The sequence below is a fragment of the Aythya marila genome (genome assembly GCF_965140915.1).
Source record: "Aythya marila genome assembly, chromosome: 2".
NCBI classification, from domain to species: Eukaryota; Metazoa; Chordata; class Aves; order Anseriformes; family Anatidae; genus Aythya; species Aythya marila.
Window position 1 is genome coordinate 11898224 of NC_139043.1, and position 11721 is coordinate 11909944.

Sequence of the window (11721 nt, forward strand, 5' to 3'; positions counted from 1 at the left end):
TAGAGGCCATCCCTGTAGCCCCCCTGCTACCAAAACCTTGCCACATAAATTCAATACAACCACAAAGCATTCTGTGTATCAAAAGACTGAAGTTGCAAGTGAGAAATGGACTGTAGATTTTTCATCAGAAATCTTTTAATTGGCCTTGTTCAGATCAAAAACCAAACCCAATCAAACCAAACCAAAAAACACACAAAGCTTTTAAATTTCATTTCTACTTTAAGTACTAGTTAAGCTGGTGAGGACTGACTTCATTCTGAATCAGTAGATATAAACCTCAGATTCACATTCCTGCCTCTATTAAGCTGTAGAATTACTAGATAAGAATGCATATATCAGAAACTCAAGAGATGTAAAATAATAAAAGCTGTGAAAATTCTCTCTTGGTAGTGATGCTCAGGCAATTTCCCAGCAAAATACATTAAACCTGATCCATAACTTTCAGATAACTTTAAAGGAGATCCCATACACACACACATACAGGTGACCTGTTTCAGTCAGGTCTGGATGGATGCTGACCCTACACCTGTAGAAGCTGGACAGGCACATCTTTATGGCACAGGATGTCCTGAGATGGATGAACAGCAGAAAATCCAGAATAAAAAAAAAGTGTCTCTGACTTGTGTATATAAGAAGCAGAGATGGAGAACAACCTTTTACCCTGGGATTTTTCCATTTTTACCTTTCTGATGCCCAGAACAGACACTGTAACAGACACTGCTTGTTAACAGGAAGAATATCTTTATTTTAACACATACTAATGAAAAGGAAAGAATACATTTGGAGATGTAATTCACTTTTTTCAATTGTTCTAAAATAGCTTTTTCTTAACACGAAACCTGCAAACTTAACACCATATGGTCTTAGAACCTGTCAGTTACGTGCAAGCGCCAAGTATTGTTAGAGACCACATTATCATACAGATCCATAAACAAACAGCTGCATAATTTCTCGGATGATTATCACCTCTGTACACCTGGCGTGTATGTTATATATAAAAAATTAACAAACAAAAGTGAGAATTTTACTATACTGCAATGTTGTCATGGCAAATTTCACCATCAAAATCCAATCGCACAATACAGCTTTAGGCATCAGTATGACGAGAGAACTGTAGTATATAACTGTAGAGACAGTGCTCCATTAAATAAGATGTGAAACAGGCCAGCATGGAGCCTGAAAAACCCAGGAGGTGCTGAAGGCAATATAATAGGACCCCATGGTCAACAGTATCAAAGGCTGCAGATAAATCAAGACAATGAAAGAAGGAACTTCTCAGTTAGCTTGAAGCAACATATCCTCATTACAAACTCTCACAAGAGCAGTTCCAGCACAGTGGCAATATCTGAAACAAGACTGAAATTTATTAGAAAGATTTTGTGTATTGAAGCCAGTCTGTAATGACACAACAGCTCTGTTTAGGGCAAAGAAAAAGAATGGAGAACCAAGGTGAGCTGAGGAATTGCCAGCAATTCCAGATTAATTGCCAGATTAAAACTTTTTAATCTTCTAATACAGTTAAAAAAGATTATTTTAAAAATATTTCAGTTCTCAGAAATATTCTTTTCTGGATTATCAGTTTTGGCTTTGGTCTGAACTGCTAAGAAGGAGGACAACGTAGGAAAAAACTAAACACCAGTCACTAAACACCAAAACTAAACACTAATCTCTAAAATGTCCACAAGATTTAGGATCAGTGTGACATAAAAAGGCTGATCAGATGGCATTCACTAGGTGTCTTCCATCTTGATCTCAACACCTGAATCTTTTCTTTGGGATCTACAAATTCTCAAGCTCAAGAAACTACGTTATATATAAATACCTCGTTAAAATCATAGAATCATTAAGGTTGGAAAAGACCTCCAAGATCATCTGGTCCAACCGTCCCCCTACCAGCAACATTACCTGCTAAACAATGTCCCTAAAAGAGACACAGAAAGTAAGTGTGAAGGGGATTGCATGCTTGCAGGTTCAGTCTGGCAGACACTAGTCAAGTCAGACCTCCTCATAACTGTTCTTGAAAAGACAGCTACAAGACACAAATATTGACCTACTAGATAGTCTCCACTGCAGGACTGGAGATATGCAGGACTCCAAAGACTGAGGTACACAATGTCCTTTGTGCACTGAGGTTTTTACCAAGCATGTGAACTTTGAATATGTAAATAATGCCAGAAGCAGAAAACTGAGCTCAGAACTCCCTCAATACTATATCTTCCAGGTTACAGATTTCTCTTCACCCTAAGGGTCCTTCCTGAATTTCCCACAGCATCATGGTTTCACTAGGACAAATCAGATAAAATGGTTAAGGCAGTTTCTTGGGAATTGAAGGATTAGAAAGCCCTTAGGGCCCAGATCGTGGCCCTCCACCTTCGTTGTCTGGAATAACTGCAATCATATATATAAAATACCATAAACCTATATTACAAAATACAAAGTGGTGCTAGTGTGAGATTTGAAATGCTAAATTTATTCCTAACTAAATAGAATAACAAGGGACAGGACAGGGCATGCATATGACTTCCCATATTAGAGCAAATCTTAACTTTAACCTCTGCATTAAATTTTTTAGCTTAGGATATCAGCTTTTTAAAATGGCTATTGTAAAAACTTTTGAACAGTCACATACAAATCACCTCTCTGAAGGTTAGTTTATTATTTTTCCATAGAAATTGATAACAATTTAGTATAAATAATTAAAACTAAATGTTTGCAATGAATTTGACTGAAACATATGGTAAGAATGCAATACAAATCCATAAGGTAGGGAAATAAAAAGTCATAGACTAAATCCAAATCCTCTGCTAGCATGAGCTGCTTAGTGATAATGTTCACATGGGGCTCCATTGTGCCTGCACAGTTTAAGTTTGGAGCAGTATCCTACAAACAGCTTCACAGCTCACAAGCTGCTGAGCATCCTCAGCTTCACTGTATAAATATGAGGCTGGTGATAATAACTTACTTGCTATAAGAGCATTCTGTAATATGAAGGATTGGCCTCATGCTCCTACTGCTGTGCATTTCCAAGGATTTGTGAGTTTGTCATAAACATGAAGTGGTAAATACTAACTAAAGGTAATAATACAGATTTTATCCTAGATATTCCATTGAAAGTATTTCTCACTTTAAAGGTTGAAATGGTTCAGCATTTAGCAAGAATAATTAGATCACATTCCAGTTGTGATTAAGTAAGAGCTATTGCTAACAGCCTTAGTTAAAAAGATATAGGTACAGTCGTGTATGATTTCATAGGTTGAGATATATTCAATTTGAAAATAAACCAAAAGGAACATTACTGTCTTTTATTTTTCTGTCACACAAAGAACATATTTACTCCAACATATTTTGTATATTCTAAAGTCATGCCCTATATTCAGCTGTTCTGTTGTTTACCTCATTTGACTCTAATGCAGATATTTCAACTGATGTGGCAAACTGCTTAAATACTTTCATGTCTGTCCAGGATTAACATAAAAATACCAACATTCTCATTATCAAAATGACCTCTATCATTCCAACATAAAGTTTAAACATTTCTTTGAATGTTGAATAGTAAGTTGTTCGTAGTAGTCCAGATCCTGGTAACTTTCATTCAGCTTTCACTCATTATCCATAGAAATAACAACAACAACAAAAAATCATATAAGAATTTTGAAAAAATCAGTGACCTAGGAATTTGTCAAGCACAATGAAAAAGTAAATATTTGGAAGATGACTAGTAGCAGTGCTATGATGCTCATAGAAGATGGATGCAATGTACCTTTCTTTATGTTCTTATCCTCCATTCACATAAAAACAAGTAGTTTTAGCTTATGTAAAACTAATTTATGAATCTAAACTGTGGCAAATAAAGTGATACCCTTACAAATTCTCTGCTAATTGGAGGCCACTGAAGAGTCCTCTCCTCTCTTGTGAGATACTCTGCTGAGGACTACATGTACTAATTCATTTTTCTGGATACAAAACAGGAAGAAACTCCTATAACACCTGTAAGGGATTCTGTAAGGTAAAACTCTGCACCACTTAAACAATGCAATGATAAATATACTGGAATATGTCAAGAAGCTTATTTGTTAAGTAACAACAAACAAGGAGAAAAAAACAATCCCACCTTCTTTTGTCCTTAAAAACAAATTAAGTAAGTGACATAACTTCAGTCTCTGAAATGTCATCCATCAAAAGTTTGTAACATTTTTGAAGCAGTAATGATCGAACCTGCTGTGACATCTTCATTGCCTCTGGGGTGCCAGAAATTCTGCTGCTTTCCCAAACTGACAATCATATAACTATTTAGAAACTCTCTGGGGAGGTCAGCATTAAAGCAGGCTGGAAGGAGCAAAAGTAGCACATTCTTAAATCGAAAAACCTGTTCAAGCTACCGTATGCATAACATCCCTATTTTCACTTTGTAAAAGCAATTATTTGTAGGAACTGTGTATTAATAGTGTCATTCAGTTGGTCATTTGAAAGCATTTAGCAGGGAAAAGATGAGTTGACAGTCTTCCTCAGACTGCCTTAGTCAGGGTGCAAAGAGTGCCATATGCGACACTCTGGGTTCAGCTGCCTGTTAGCTCTTACTGATCCTGTGAGACTCAAGGGTATGCTGCTCACTGAAAACACTTAATACATAGGAACACATGGGAAAATATATATCATTTGTCATTGTATTTCTCAAAAAGGAACAGTTGGATAGATACATGTAAATGGTGTTATAAGGACAACCGTCTGGTTTGAATTCTTTATGCCACTTGACTTAATGTCAATTGACAGTTTATCTCAAAGCCTGATTTATACATGCAAATAAAAGATTTTGGTTCCATAAAAGCTTTCTGTAAGTGGAAGAACACATTTATTTATATATTTATTTATTTTTAAAGTTATTTCCAGCTTTTTTAAAGATGAGACATTGAATGATACATAGAAACTGCCCAGCATCTTTTATTCCACTGTTGTTGTATTTGAAATGAACCTTTTCATTTTAACCTTTTAACCTTAACCTTTTTAGGTTAGCACTCAGGATGGTCTGCATGTGAATCTAACATGTTTTGCTATCTTTATTTTAAAGAGAGAGTAGTAGCATTAAAAAGACAGACTTCTGGAGCAAAGAGGTACATTTACCACTGGCCCATTCTATACAAGCCAATGGGCTTCTTTTGTAAGACACTAGCACTTTCTGTTTAATTTTGGTGAATAAAGATCGAAATAAAATATTTTTACTAGAAACTATCTAGGCAGAAGAGAGTAAAAATGACAGGACGTGTGCATTTCTTTTCTCTCCTGCAGAATTCAAGAGCAAACTTCAGCACAAACGTGTTCTGGAAAGCAGTTGTTGATCTCTTTCTAAAGCAAGAACAGGTAAATAACACTACTCTCGTGTGATATAGCTGCATGACTGCAGTTATCTGGGAAGGCAGGAAAAGCAGTAATATATCTAATCAGATTTCCTGTACTTCTACAACATCATTTTCCGTGCTTAAGCAGATGTATCAGAACAAAAGAGACTGGCAGCAACTGTAAAATAAAGCTCAGATTCTTCTCATACTTGTGTCTGATTGACTGCTACACACTGACTTATCAGAGGAACTGGGGAAAGATGTGTCACATACATACATCCCATTCTGAAAAGCAGGCAGTTAGTTCTGATAGATAAATAGAAATGAAAAATCACAGGCAATAGCTGACTGAATGAAACCTAACACTCAAATTAATAGGATCATGCCATGCCGTTGATACATGATAAACTTGGGAAGGACAGCTGGGAGATTCTGGGCAAGTCATAAGCCACAGTCAGTACAAGCTTAATGATGGTGATGCTCTGTCAGAAAAGCTCTATTTGGAAGACAGTCACAGACCTTCCTCACTATGTGGTGCCACAGGCTGAGGAGAAGCTCTACCACTCCACGCTACAGCTGAGGGATGTACAGCTCATGGCAGCAGCATAACTTCCTACAGAAAGAAATTACCTGCAGCTTGCTCTGTGGGAGAAATAAAAGCCTTAGATAAGAACAGGAGCACTTCCTCCTGGAGTAGAGGAGCAGTTGCCTAAGGCATGGGTACTAATGTGAGTCAGGAGCAGCAGCAGGAGGGAGAACGAAGAGGCAGCTGCATTGGAGGGAGGAACCAGCCAGGAGGTGGGCAAGCTGAGGTATTGCTGACTTGTAGGAGCAGGGTCGGGGTACAACTAATTGGGGATGATGTTGACACTCTCAGGGGACTGAGGACTGCGTAACTGCTGTGAAGGTAGTATGGACCATGAACAAGGTGGCTGGGTATGTAAAGATAAGAATAAAGCTGGGGAAGGCAACATCTAGAAATTTTTGTGTTGAGTGGGATGGAAACAATATTATGGGACAGGAAGACATGGAAATTATGTCAAAACGATTAAAAGAAAGGTGGAAAAATCCTTGTGATGTTAGAAAGAATGGAGTGCAAGGTGTTGTGGTGTATGATTTTCTCAGGCCTACAGGAGCTTCAAAATGTGTCATATCCTACAGAAACATGAAAGTCTGATTTTTCTTAGCCCAGACAGCTCCAATCTGCTCTCGTCTTGCATGTACTACTCACTCCAAACTCACAGTATATACAGAAGTGCAGATGGCCCCACAAGTAATTGAAGATACCTGCTGAGTGAATGCTAATGGAGAAATACTCCACTTTTATCCTTTCTTGTAAGCCATGCTAAGTATTCTTTACAACCTAACCCTTCTTTCATCTGTTACTTAAAGTAATATTGCAGTAAAGCCTATGTGACTGGAGACCATTTGACTGTCAGGTTACATTTAACATGTTTAATGAAAATTTAATGTTCCTACAATTGATTTTTCTCTCAGTGGCACTGAATTACTTATGAATAACCTCATCTCTACTTAAACAAAACATGTTCCCCTAATGAGGTACAGCTAAATGTAGATCAAAGTGATCTATGATACAGCATCTAACCAGCAATACTCTGAATTGAACTCCTTCATATTCTGGGGACAAGCAAGCTCCAACAGGTGGAAAAAGAAGAAGAAAGATGAAAGCTGCTCCTATCCTTGAGTGGGGAAAGAAGAAGTGGCTGGGCTTGAGAGGAAAGCCTTGGTGAGTGCTCAGGCACTGGGGGCTGCTTTCTCTTGTGCTTCCTCTTCCCTTCTCCCACCTGCATTTATTTTATTTTCTCCATAGCCTTTTTCCCTTCTCTTAAGAAGAGATGTACCTGTTCCCATGCCTCTCATTCATGACTTGTTTTCCATGTGGCTGTGCAATAGGATGGACTTATTTCAAAGGGTGGAAAGGGGATCTAGCAAGATGAAAGGATGGTTTACGCTGACTTGCACTGGTAAATAACTTGTGTTCTCAGACTTAGGAAAAAATGAAAAAAGCCAAAACAAGAACAACAACAACAACAACAAAATCACCACACAATCTCCTTCTGGAACAACTTCTAAATCCTCAGGGAGTTTGGAGGCACCAAGGACAAGTTAGGATTTGTATTGATGTTTCTTCCTAGGCATGATTTCTATTAGAAACCTGCCTTAATCTGTGTATAATAATGATGGAATAAATTGCTCTTTCAGTCTACCCTAAGGCTGTCAATTCAGAACTCCCAGCTCCTCACCATGCTGATGCTGCATGCTCATGGCAGGACCACTCCAGGCCAGTAGGAAAGAAGTTATTTTGGAAAGTACCACACAGATGCCAAATGATTAAAAGTACTAAAATTGAGGTTTAATTTTAAGGCAGGTTTCTATGAAACACCAATATGAATGGTGAAAATGAAGAGGCACAAAAAAATAAATATTATATATTTATGGTAAAAAATAATATAAAGCCAATTCAATCAGTCAGTAAGTGCCATCAAAGCAGCATACACACAGATTTCTTGGACAAAGATTTATTTACATTTTTCATAGTAAGCTAGTTTCAGAAAATGAAGCGTGTCTTTCGTTGCTGGATTTATTGGGTTTCACTTTACATGGGAACGTGAAAGCCAGCCTTTAATGTAATACACCCAGAGGAGCAGCATTTACTAAGCAAAATCCTCCCCTGAGACAGAACAAACCAGTTTCCATTAATATTGTTGATCATTCATGATGTACAAATTAGGGCAACTGTGCCAACCACTTCAGAAGTAGCTCAAATAACTCATGTTTCAGTTAAATACTCAATTGTGTAACAAAGAACAACAACAAAAAAGAGTAAAGTATTTGTTTGTCAAAAAAGAAATTTAATGAAAAAGTTTCATAAAAAATTAAATTTCCTACTTAAAGTAGAACAGCACTGCATCATATTTTTCAAAACCATCAGCCTTAAATTCTGGTACATGTATATGAAAGTAAAATTTTGAACTGTGATTTCTGCACCAGTGAATATCAATCCATTATATAATGACTAATGAAACTTCCTGGCACTTAGGTCCTTGTGACAAGCTTATTAAATAATAATTTGCTGAAGTGTGATGCTTTATGGATCATCAAAGATAAAAAACAGCTCTTTAAAGTATTGTTCTAACAGCTGATTACAGAAACTGAAGACAAAGAGATAGAAGCTCCAGTGAAGAAGAAAAAGTCAAAGTCTTTTCCAGGACTGCTCTCCTTACTTTTTAAATGCATCAATATGTATTTCATAGTTGTGAAATTGTGCAAAATAAATATATATTATCATTATAGAACTGATTCACATTTATAATATATAAATTATCCTACTATCTCACAAGGCTTAACACAGAATGGAGAATGTAAAATGAGGAAAAAGGAATGAAAGAAAGGTACTTTTTTGAGATTTATCTATGAAAATGTGTTTTATCAAAAAATGATGGTATGAACAATATAGCAGAATAATTGTACCAGAAAATCTTTAATGCAAATTAAACATATCTGCTGTACCACCTACTTACACTTTCAGTTCAGAATGACATCTCCAAGAAACAAGACTTCTGTAGTAGTTTAGCATAATAAAAAATATTTACTGTATCTACAGTGTTTTGCTTGCAAGATCTTAAGAAATATTAGACATTCGCCAAAACACCAAAAAAAGTACTTAGGCTACCTATCATTTTCTCTAGAGCTCAAGATAACAAACGAAACTTAGAATTTCAAATATTGAAGAATAATTGAAGATTATACTGATAATAAAACAGAAAATAGAAGAATATGAGAATGAATCAGATCTCCATTGCCATCTTTAGTGCTATGTCTAACTCTAGCTGAGGTACATTTAATTTAAAAATATGACAATGTACATATGCTTTCAGGAAATATCAGGAAGTTTCAGGAAATGGAATTGATTTTTTTTGATGAATTGGGACATATATTGATCATGAAAATGCAGGTGACTTTGACTCAATTTGACCACAAAGGTCAACATAATCTACAAATTAGCTACTAGTGTTGACGTCTTATTGGTAAAAAAAAAAAAAAAAATTCCCTATTGTAACATTAAGAGTGCATTACAGTCTATTTAAATGCATATCTGAATTCATAAGACCACAACATGCTATTAATTAACTCTTCAGTGTTCCTTTCACAGCATCATCAGCATGAGTGTTTGGAATTTAAATTATATCAGTTACCCTGGCTGATACATAAATATATGAAATCTCAGTGCAAGTGCACAGGTTTTAACATTACACACAGTTCAAAAAAGAGGTTTTCAGTATTTTGCAAAACTGAGGAATCTATACAGAAAGTCTAGCAACCTCTAATGTTTATTGATGATTTTTAAAATGTTGATGCTGGAAATATAAAGCTCCAGGTAACTGAATTTCAAACATATTTTTTAAGAAAAGAAAATTTAAAATGCTGTGTATGCTAGTTGTTACTTTGAGATTGGAGACCTACACTGATCCAACACTACATGACATTTATTTTTGAAAAAATATAATTTAATCTATGTTGGTGTAATTTTCCCATGCAACCTTCTCTTTAGAACTTTGCTATTAAATTATTTACTTTAATGCTACAGTATATCAGTTAAAGCTTGAATAGAATGGTTGCATCTGAAATGAACTTGCATGGATGAATATTTGTCATGAATCAGGGATACACCATGTTGTCTTTGAAGACTGGGACCTGAGCAGCCGTGGCAATTTTTCTACCATATATTCTGTCTAATTACTCAAACGGATACTACTGTCAGAATGTCTTCCACAATTTTCCATGTGGACAGAGATAACCATTGCCATGAAAATCACTAACAATGTACTACCCATGATTTCCAATAATCATATTTAATGAATTTATATATTGAAATACTTCTATATTTATATATTAATTTTGAATCTGTAAAGACAGTTTTTATTTTCTCTTCTGCAAAAGCTCTATCTATCTTCTTAAGGACAGGTAATGTCTCTCCCTGCTGCAGACCTCTCAGTCCTCAGGTGTAAAATTGAATAGCAGTATTTATCAGTACTCTGAAACATAAATTTTACAGTGTAGGAAATTAAACACAACATAAAAGAAGAAGGACATTTCACTCACATGATGACTTTAGAAAAAACAGGAAGAATAGGCTTAACTCATTCTAATATATTCTTATTATAGTTATTTTTATGAGAGCAAATTCAATTTACTCCATGTTAAGTTGTCATCAGACAAAGCACATACTCAGAATTCTAATGCTCCAGTGAATGATTGTTTAATGTTTGTTTAACTACAAAAAACAGAAATTAAGGAAATTTTTGGCCATTAAGAAATTGTGTAATACTAAGGTCTATTCACAGAATCACAGAATTTCTAGGTTGGAAGAGACCTCAAGATCATCGAGTCCAACCTCTGACCTAATGCTAGCAGTCCCCACTAAACCATATCCCTAAGTTCTACATCTAAACATCTTTTGAAGACTTCCAGGGATGGTGACTCCACCACTTCCCTGGGCAACCTGTTCCAATTAGACCACTGAGGTATCTCCTATAAGAAATGAAAGCTCTGTGTGTGAATACATTTCAAATATACATTTCAAACCATATGAAAGAATATGGAGGATAATATATATATATATATATAGCATGAAAAATATGGGGTAGATGAGATTGTTCAGCATTGACTTTGGATTTCAGAATTCAGTCTTCAAAATAAGCACTGACAAGAATCACGTAGAGACGTCAGAGAATAAAGGTGGTGATCAAAGCTGATTGATTTAGTGAAAGGGTGGTTGCTGGAGAAGAATCTAGAAGAACTGAGACATTCTTTGAAACTTTTGCAAAAAGTCAGAATTCTATTATGGACAGTTCTGAAGACAGCTACATGTGTGTGGGAGACTGACACCAACTGTAATTTTCAGCACATCTCTTCTGAAAGGGCTTCAGGGAACATTTATTTCTGTTAATTAAATACACAAAGTTTTAGGCAGAGTTTTTCCATATCTCAGGAAAATCGACAGGTAGGTCCTGTGCTGTTCATTGACTTCAACCAACCTATCTTTATATATAGACTTCTGTATATAGCAAGAGAGGAGAGTGTCTGTAAACAATAACATTTCAATGTGTTTTGTGAATGCACCCTATTCAAATGCACACCCAAAGTCATAAAACTACATCATGCTATTAATTAGCTCTTCAGGGTCCTTATCACAGCATCATCAGTGTGAATGTTTGGAATTAAAACTATATCAGTTTCTCTGGCTGACACATAAATTTATGAAATCCCAATGAAAGTGCACAGCTTTATTATGGTTCAAACAGATTTGCAGTAGGAAGGCAGTAGGTGAATGAAGTTAATTCAGGAATTGCTGGAACAAACAAAA